The sequence below is a fragment of the Corvus cornix genome, chromosome 3 (genome assembly GCF_000738735.6).
Source record: "Corvus cornix cornix isolate S_Up_H32 chromosome 3, ASM73873v5, whole genome shotgun sequence".
Lineage (NCBI taxonomy): Eukaryota > Metazoa > Chordata > Aves > Passeriformes > Corvidae > Corvus > Corvus cornix.
Genome location: NC_047056.1, coordinates 28,730,074 through 28,740,727, shown reverse-complemented (window position 1 = coordinate 28,740,727; position 10,654 = coordinate 28,730,074).

Below are 10,654 nucleotides of genomic sequence, written 5' to 3'. Positions count from 1 at the left end.
TTTCAGAGATATTTCTGACAACAGATATAATTTTCTTCTTCTTCTTCTTTGTTGAACAGCTACAACAAAGCTCTCAGCCTTGGCATCAACTCCTTTATTGAAAATGTCCTGTTCTTCTCAAAAAGAAGCCTTCCTCTTACAAATCCCCAGCACCATTTCTCTTGCTTGCTTCTGTCCTGCCATGAAAGGACTTTCCATCCTGGAGGAATATCTGGGTTCTCCTATTTCCATATATTTCTCTCAGATAGCCATTTACTTCCAGTCATACTTGGCAATTCATATGAGTATATCTGTTAACCAGAACGTAGCCCACATATACCAAGCTCATTTCTCAGTTACCAATGAAGAGTTACTGGATATTAGCAATTCCCCCTACATGGCTTATCTTGAACAATGTGACTAAAATATTAATGAAAATGCTCAAAATGCTTCTTTTATCTTGAGTCTCTCATGCCACACAGTTGAACTCATTTTCCCTGCTGTTATGGTCTTCCTTTTTGGTAGAGGAAGCTTTCCACCATTTATTACATAATTTATTATGTGTTGATCTTAAACCTAAAGAAATATTTATGATATGTTTTGTCTTCCCTCTCAATCTTTACTTTTTTGAGTTCAATAAAGAATCAGTATTCTCTTCAGGGATCAAAAAACACATACACAGACACTCAAACATATATAAACAGTAGTAGAAAAATTACCAAATCAAAGATCCAATTCCTCTTATTTCAAAGACTACTACTTATGAATAAATATGCAGATAATTTCTAATTTTTCAGTCTCCTTGAAAATGCTGCTGCCTGCCTAGCCTGGATTAATTGGCATATGGCTGTGATTCTGGTGCCATCCAATTGATTGTTGAGGTTGGCAGAAGCAACAGTGGCACCTGGTCAGCCTATGGTTTTAAAAATGAATGAGTGCCAGAATAATTACTCTTTGTTGTACCTGCTAATTTCTCCTAGAAAATATCTTAATAAATTGATTGCATATTTCAAGCAAACCTCTAATGAGAGGATTATTTACAAAGGCCACACAGAAGTTGTTATTAAAAAGCAGTCAGAAAGAGAAAGGAACAATGGCAGGAGGGCTCCGTGGGGAAACTTTAATGGTGGGGAGTTTAGGATTTGGTTTGTGTTATCTTGCTGACATTCTAATTAGAAACACTTTCTCCCATTTCATTACTGTCACACACTTTATCCGAATTAGCTTTCACACTTGATTAAGGAGAAAGTAATTTTTTTTAACGTGCCAGGATGAGTCAGTGCCAATCTCTTTGCTTTTGTCTCTCAAGCCTGAACCTGCAAAATCCTGGTGTTCAGATCAGGGTTCTGCTGATGTTGGATTTAAAAGTGCCATGTGAGAGATTTTCCTGGGACACCTGCAAGCAGCAGGGTCCAACAGAGTAGCTGGTCCTATGGCTTGTCAAAAGGACCCTGCAATCCTGCAGGGAATGGAGGTGTTAACCAGACCTCTGCAGACATGGAGCTGACCCTGTTAGCTGATATAAGATGTTGACAGTAGGGAGAAGCCAAGTAATTTATTCAGCCCAATCCTGTTTTAAATGTTGAAAATTTTAAAATGTAACTGAAATAAACTTTCTGTTACACAAAAATGGTGTATTGTACCATAGTACCCCCTCTCCCCAGTCCTTCCCCTCCCTAATTAGTAAATAGGTTTTAAAAACAAACAAGACATTAGGAATCTGGAGAATCTGAGGTGTGAAAAAAAGGATGAAAAACCCTGAGTATGTGTAATTAGTTATAATTAATTAGCATATGTTTGCACAGAAGCTAGTAAACCCAAGTGCTATGCAATTGCTGCAGTTCTGGGGAAGGATGTCTAAATGATTGGGAAGGCTGGGTTTAGGATAGATGTACCGGCATCTAAAGAACGTAAAATCCAAGGTGAAGAAGAAGCATGCAGGATATGAGTAATGTTCCTGGTAGAAAACAGCAGAAGGTCTGGAGCCTGAAACCCTCATGGATGCCAAGCAGGCTCAAAGCTGCTTCCCTGGGCAGTGCTCTCACTTCTTTCCCCTTCAATATTGCAGCCAGATGGACAATGGCTGGTAGTTTACCTTGGGTCTGAATGCAAAATAGATAGAAAGGATTTTCAGAATTGTTCTCTGTTAGTTTTTGTAGGACTCAATACAGAAAATCTTCCAGAATGGTTTTGCTTTTGCTTCAGAACTCATTAAAAATAAACACATGACCAAACCCAGGAGGTTTTAACTGAAAATGGTGTGTCAAAATCACATGGGAACTGCAGATTAGTTGTGGGTTGTTTGTACCTGTGCACAAGGTTTATAGGTTGGTACATCTGCTCTGGCAAGACACCAGGGTGAGCAACCAACACCTCTTTTCTCTAAGGAAGGAGACTGCTGAGCACCACAGGAAAGATGCACTACCACCAGTCCCCATTCAAAAGGCTGGAAGTGATGCTGAGGTACACAGATAAACTCTGGGCCATGACAACTGTCCAGTACAGATTTAGTCAGTTTGTGTTAGGATATCTCCCTAGGGAAATGGTAAGAAGACATTATCTGAATCACTTCAAAATAATCTGGGGTTAAGCGCTCTCTCTGTCACCACAAAAATCACTCTCAATCCAGTTCCTTTATTGTTATCCACTTCAAAGGTGGTGTCATGTTGTTTGAGATGTGGAAAAAAAAAATAAAAGTATTAAACCCATAAAGCAAAGGGGAAGAAGTCGCTCTTGCTGTGTGCAGTAAGACCACACAGCAAAACTCATCCTGTGTAACACCTTTCAAAATGACTTTTATAAAAATATTTGGAATTAAAGATTGAGAGACAGCAGTGAATATAACATATAGGTTACTTTAAACCAGGCTGTAAAGTGAAAGATTAACACAGTTTTCACTTAATGAGTCTCACAAGAGACTTGAGAAATGAAAAAGAAGAAACAAGCATGATGAGACACATTCCTAGCAGAGATGCAAAACATGATGAAGAGACAGGTATGTGAAGCAAGACAGAACCTTCTATGAGGTAGTAAGAATTACAGAGGAGCTCACATTGAGAGCAGCCAGCCGGAAACAGACAGTGACAGAAGCCACAGTGAAAACAGAGAGAAGACCAGGAGGGTGGCTGCAGCAGATCTCTGGAGGATACTTTTGTATTGGGATTATCAACAGATAATGGTGCTTCTTCCTGAGCCCAGGTTCCTTCTGGGCTATGTAGACAAACCTTTCAGTTACTCAGATCAAAAGTGGGATCAAAATCATCCATAGTCTTTTAGCAGCTGCTTGAAAAAAATTCTGGTGGACAATATCTGGAGGTATCAGAGTCTTGGCAAAAAATCAAACCAGAAGTTGAACTAAATGGAGGAACCTGGCTCCTTTGATTCAGCCTTTCCCTCCAGTATACCTGTGAGCATATATCTCTGTTATTTTTCTACTGTTCTGTTCCTGTTTTTCTTTAAGGGGAAAACAAGTTTTACTCCAGGGCAAATATCACTCCCACTTGTAGTAGTTCTCTTCTCACTAAGAGCACTCTTTACCACCAGCCTATAAATCCTCAGAAGATCTCACTGTAACAATCTTTATATCTGGCAGTTTTCTTGTAAAATGCACAGGGTTCTGGTAACTAATATAGTAGAAAATTATCATCATCGTTACATTTCTTAGTGTTATGGTATGTTAAACTACTGATGTACTGATTCAAGAATAATGCCCTCAGCACATGGGCCAATGCTGAGGCACTCTTTGATTTAAGGAAAAGCTGACTCTACCAAGGATCTGCAGTACCATACCATAAGCTATAATCTTAACTCATTTTAGAATCTACTTTTTTCTTGTAATATCTAGGGACGTTTTATGATACCAGATCTGTAGCAGTTTTTCAAATAAGCATGAACTCTACCACGCTGCACATAAAGCTCTATGCAATCCTACCAACCACCATACAACAACCCTTCCTCCCAAAGCTGGAATATATTACAGGATATTAAGGCAAATCATTGCAAGTCCAAACCCTTGCCTGACACTCCAACTGAAAATCTGTTTAGTGGTCAGTGCAGTTTGCTGAACACTGATATAATCTGCTGGTCATGAAAAATGTTATTTTGATTTCTGCAGAGTTTCATTCCAAGCCAGAAGTTTCTCAGTAGTTTCAGGAACACAGGAAAAGTAATGAATTAATCCGCACTTTAAATGAAAAAGGTTTGGCTATCTGGGACTAGATTTCTTGCTGGAAAAAGCATGGCCCAGCTGTTTTCTGAGTACTGAACAGAAACATAGTTCTGACAGAACACTGATTCCTGCCTAACAGATAGCAAATGAACTGGCAGAGTCATGAAATGGAATGGGAAATGCAAGTATGCCTCTCTAGGCACATTATCTCCGTTAGAAGTGGTAGAAATAAAAGTTTTCACATTTCCAAGTTCTCAGGTAGTACTGATATTCTCAAACTTCACTTGGAATTTTTCCATTCGAAATGATCACGTGAAACAACTTTCCACCATCCTCCTAAAATGGAAGTTGGCTGCAGTAAGACATTTATTTGTGACAGACATTAATCTCTTCTTTTTTCTTTTTTTCTTTTTTTTTTTTTTAAAGAGCCCTTCATATTCTAGGAAATTCTTCTGGCTATCTCTGCCAAGCCCTGTAGAAGTAGAGTGTGAGCACCAATGCTAGTGGCTTGGTTTGGAGACCTCTGAGAGAATCAGCAGTCACCACATCCAGTTCACTGAGCTCTATTCAGGCATAGTGAGTGGTTTCCTGCATGAGCACAAAGCCCCTGGTAATGTTGCACCACCACACAGCTTCTTGCCTTCTTCCAGCATGCAAGTGTCATGCCCCTGTTCACTTGGTGGATTTAGGGGAAGGTTGTTTGATTTACTCTGGGCAGTGCACAGGAGAAACAACAGAATTCTCAGGAAGTTCAGTAAGGAAGTTTTACTTGCAAACTTTATAACAGAAAGCTAGAATGAGGTACCTGGCAAATTTTTAAATGTAGCAATTTTGGTTAGACTGTAACAATATAAAAGCACAAAAATAACAAAGCAAAGAAAATGTAGAAAAGAAAGGAAAGGAAGAGAGAAAATGAAGCAGGAATAAGAGTAGAAAGGCATATAGTCACCACCCTTGGATCCAGTGATGAAACTTGATTATTGGAATTTCCATTGGTAAAAGTGATGATTGCAGTCTTCATCCATCAGGTGTGGGGGAAGCCCACAAAACACAAAATCCAGTGGCTTAATAGACATTCAGGATAGGTGGGAGCACCCAGGTATCTTCCATGGGATGGGAAGTTTTACACTGAGAGATACAATAATGTAGATCATGAGACACCTTGAGAGTCTTCGACACGGTCTAAGACCTGGCAGTTGCCTATCACTTCAGTGTAGTTGAGTTAATTATGGCCCATTAGAAGGGATAAATACCTTCAGGCTTTCACAAGAATGTCCCAGTACTTCCCTGGAGGGGTGTATTCACAGCTGAGCCACTTGTGTAAGGACATTGGCACAATAAAAACCACCATCCCACCTCTTCTGTTATCAGGCTCAGCACCCAGCCTGTAGCCACCGGTGATGGTGTGCACCCCCTCTGCACCACCTACCACCTGGGCAGTTACTGCAAGTAGAAATTGTTTGAATCATTAATCATTAACATTCCAGTCTCTCACAGCATGTCACTGGTAACATTGCACATCCCTAGGATTTAGACAGAGTGCTCCTTTTAAAGAAGTTAGCTGATTAAAGGAGGCTGCTGAGTAGTGTGGAAACACAGTTTAGGGCACTTCATCAAGGACAGTGCAAAGCTGTGTACTGAACCCAGATCTGTTGGATTAGATCAGTCTCCCAACAGGTGCTGTTACCTCCTTGCAGCTGTAAAAAACACCAAAATAAGACACAGGTTCCATTTCCCCTCTCCCCAGGCCCCACCTAGCATGAGATTAGCCATTCGGTTATGTTTAGAAATACTAAAAAAATACTAGGAGAGGAACAGGGGATGTAGCAGAGGAATAGGGTCATGATCAATGGCACAAAGTCTAGCTGGAGGACAGTAATATTCAGTACAATCCAGGGCTCGTTACTGAGTCTGATCCTGTTTAACATCGACATTAATGGTTTGGAGGATGGGGCAGAGTGTACCCTCAGCAAGTTTGCTAATGATGTGAAATTACATCCCAGGCCTCTCCAAGCAGATGAGAAATTGCCCAATATTCCCTCCAGTAAGGTCTCCATCAGCCAGAGGCTTTATCAGAATTTTAAGTCCCTCTTTCCAACTGCTGATCAAGGTAAAACTTCCTATTACACTGAGTATAGAGAAGTTATGTATCAGGGTTGTGATTCATCAAGTCTTTATTGATCCAGCCCACACAGTTTAGTTCTTAGAAAGAGAGAAAAGTAGAATAAAGCCTAAATTCCATAATCTTCATTGGGGCAGATATAGTCCTTGTGGAGAAGTCACAGTTGGTACAAAGAATTATATTTTTTATATGCTTCTATGAATAGAAATGACTGATTAGAATTATAAGTATTCCATGCTCCAAACCCCAAAATTAGATTTGTTAGATTATTTTTTTTTTAAAGACAATTCAAGCATTCCCCAAGCAAACACCTTTATTAGGTGATACAGTCCATTATGCCTCATTCTCTCATCTTTTGGTATAAATCATTGCAGGTCTGCAGTTTATTTCAATTTTCTTCTTGCATCCAGCCACTACTGTTTTATTTGCCCCCTTGCTATAGGCTGGGAAGCTTTAGATATTTCCCTTTAAATTCAAAACTAGCAAATGGACTCAACTAACGACCGTCTCTTTCTTCAGTAAAGACTTTACCAGCCAATCTTAATTCGTGCTGGGTACATATATATTATAGGTTGTGATATGTTTTCAATCCCAACTATAATAATGTGTTTGTAAGTGGTCTGCATACTTCTTTGTTAAATAAAGATGTATGCACACTTGCAAATATAAGCACAGACACCTGGATGTGGATGTGTTAACATTCCTTAGAGCTTACATATACACACACCTGTCCAAGAAGGGGTGTATTTGCCTACAAAGTCTGGGTTACCAAAGTGACAAAGAGTTTGAGGTTGCCTTTGGTTGTACTCCTGTTTAAAGTACCTCAGAATTCTGCTCCATGGTCCTTTAAGTATCTGATCCTTTTGTGATTTTTCAAGGTAGGCATTCAAAGGTTCAACAGGGAGCAATAGGTGTTTTGCCCAAGGATTATTTATTCAAATGCACACATACAGAGCACAATGATGTGTGTGTGTGTCCACACACCTGCACAAACACATGAATGCTACTCTGTGTGTATAACAGCAACCATGTAACAACTCAGTCTTTTAGCTGGAATCTTGGAAGCTCTGTAGGATAATGAATACATTTTATTTCAACATAATTTATTTTCCTCATTTTAATGGTAAAAGTTGTGACTTAAGGAGCACATAGTAAAATAGAGACAGGCCTTTAAATACTGATCAAAACTCCAACACTAAAGCTGTATGTGACTCTACAGCACAGCTAGATAGACTAATACGTAAAATGATCGATAATTACAGTTGCAGATTTACATTAGCATAGAGGGAACACACAGAAGTCCTGGAATTTAAACACTGACAGCCAATTTTTTAAAGTTGTTTACTTGCTGTAGTGTCACCACATCCCAATTGCCATGGCTGCCTGTATGGAGATACCACTGGACCATTTAGGAACAGTTTTCTTCTGGCTGTTTATTCTCTTTCTATTCATCCATATTAAAAGTTATTCCTTTAGGGACACCTGCAACTTCTCTCTTCTGTGATAATGCATGGGCTTGTGTGGTTTTGAGAGCTATTTATGTAATATTTCCATTAACAAGCTGTAATTAAACCATCTAATTAAAAAAGCAGTAATCTATTTAACAGGGGGTTTATTTTTTTAAAGAAAGCCTAACCGAACTGTGATTAACTTTCTCTGCTAGATGAGCATTATGGTTTTTCATAAAGCTCTTAATTACTCAACCCAAAATGTCAAATAAATTAAATTAAAGACATAATTTTATTTTTCTGAAAAGGAAAATAAAATAATAACACAGACTAGAGTAAAAAGCTGTTCCAAAATATCAATTAATATAGTGGAGATTGTTTTTAATGTGTTGTGCATTTCAGCCTAGACAAAAGCTGATTAGTGATGTAAAATATAGTGAATAAAATCTGGTACTTATTAGACAAATATATAGCTAATTGTACTTTTTATTCCCAAGATATGCCTACTGTTTGAGAATAGGAACAATCCATTGGGACCACAGCAGTGGTACCCCTCAACCCAGCAACTTGCTCCCAGTTGGGTTGAGGCAAGAGACTATCCTGGGAAAGCACAGAGGCCTGGACATTTCCCTCCGTCCCCTTGTGTTTCTGCAGCAATCACCTTTGTTGGATCAGGATGTTAGATTGTACATTTTGCTTGTTAGATTTAGTGTCCATTTACAGCTCTGTTGTCTGCAAATTTTTCTAATCCCATTTTGAGCCTGCTGATGCTGTCTGCCTCTGCAGCCTTCTGGGCCAGCAACGTCCAAAGTTTCCCTATCCACTGTGTGAAAAGCTGCTTTCTTTACATGTTTTGAGCAGCTATCTTATTAGTTTTTATCAAGTGCTCTTTAGTTCCATTCTTGCAGGATTTGTTGGATAACAATTCTGCATTCACTTTATCTGTGATCTGTATCTTTTCATAACCTTACTGGAAATCTTCATTTTATCTTGCTGTATTTTAGCTGCCAGTTACTTTTCCTAAACATGATCATTCTCATCAACATTTCCCAGGACCATAATCAGTCCCCACTCACTCACTTTCTAAGACAAATGTTTCTGACAGCAAAAGTAAGTCAGCAAAAATGGGCTGCAATTTCCGAGAATGAAATTATGTCTTCTTCTCTGGCTGAAAAACAAATAAACTTGGACTCTACTGAGGTACTTTGAAACCTCTTTGAAGAGGTCAACAGGAATCCTCTGCCTTGTGGAAAATGTATGTGACACCTGCCTAAATCAGAGTAGCCATGCTCAGTCCTGATGTGATGGAGTTCAGTGTTTAAATTTGCACAGAACCTCCCACTCCCTGAATGCTCAAGGGGCTCCTTGGGTGGCACTCTCTCAAAAGGACCAGGCACACACTGGGACTGTGGGTGCTTCAATTAAGATGGAGCATTTTAGCTGCTGCAAGCCACAGGCACAAGAGCTGAAATCCACTGGACCCTCCTGAGTTTCTTAAGTTTGCCCCTGCTCTTATACAAAGGTAGCATGATGGAGAAGGAGGGATCAGCCTACTCTGGATGCAAATGACAAGAAAAGGAGAAAAAATGAAGAAAGAGAAGATATCAAGAAGGGATTTGTGGAAGCAAGACACAACCCTGCTGTTCATGCATGTTTGTGGACCTGCTTGGTTTGCACCTGTATCTTTTGCCATGCTAGGGTTTGTCTCACTGCCAAGCCCAACAAGAACAAACAGATTAGGCCAAAAGAGGGTGTTGTTGTTTAGTTTGAACACAGAGCAGTGATATGTGAAATGAATTTCTGTATACTTAATCTTAGCCAAATGAGGCTGTCAGATGTTTGTTTCTCCAATCTGAATCAGCACTTTATACCAAGAGGAAAATGTTCCCTGGGTGTAAAGCACAAGTGAGTGAAACGAAAAACCATGGACTCCAATATTTATCATTTGCTTTCTCATTAGGATTCCTTGTTCAAAAGCCAGAACAGGCTGCCTGTGGCTCCTCCATCTCTATAAGCTGCCTTTCTCTCTTGTTGCTCTTCCCACAGGCAGTAATTAAAAGCAGCCATTTGAGATTGTCATGTTGGAGTGCTCCAATGAGTAAAAGAGTAGGAGGGGGTGAGAGGGTTGCCCTGTGACATGCACCCAAACTTCCAGGAGCTGTTGCTCATGCCTCACCCTGGGAACAGGAAGGTGGGCTGAAGGTGAAACCACCAGCTCCCCAGTGGTTTCAGTTGTCTTAGGCTGACCTGCAAGGGTCTGAAAGCATCTCTGTCTTGTGAGCAGGACCCACATATTAGCCAAAGCAAACAGGACAGCTTATGTTTAGCTACGGTTCAAACTGAGGAAGTCAGGGATCAAGTAGGGATGCTGAGCTTTTAATTACAGGAATTTGGTATTGAGAATGCAAAAGCAAATCTTGACAGATCCTTGTTCTCAGTTACAGCACAGCAGCACCTGTTTAACAGGACTGATCCATTCACCTGTATGTAAAACCTTGGGCATAAAGCCACATTTGCCCAGTATGAGCTTACTGGCACTAAGGGAACGACAGAATAATTTGTAGTTCAGCCTGAAGTTTGATCCATGTTGTTCCCTTCAGAGACAGCCCTTCTGCAAATCTCCCACTCACAGGGATCCCAGATCTTTCGTATTAATTGAACAGGGAAAGACTGATCCAAAATTTCATAACTATACACTTGGAGCATTTACTTGCCCCTCTAGATAGTCATATCTGGTGTTGTCATTGTTTAATCCCAGCCGGCAACTAAGCACCATACAGCCACTCGCTTCCTCCTGGTGGGATAGGGCAAGAATCAGAAAAAATTAATGGAAATTATCTTAATCCAGTTTTCTAGGATATCTCAGGCTTTAAAAAAGCCCAGTCTAGGCTAGAAAATCATAATACAAGATCATCAGCTAGTTTGAATGTTTCTAGA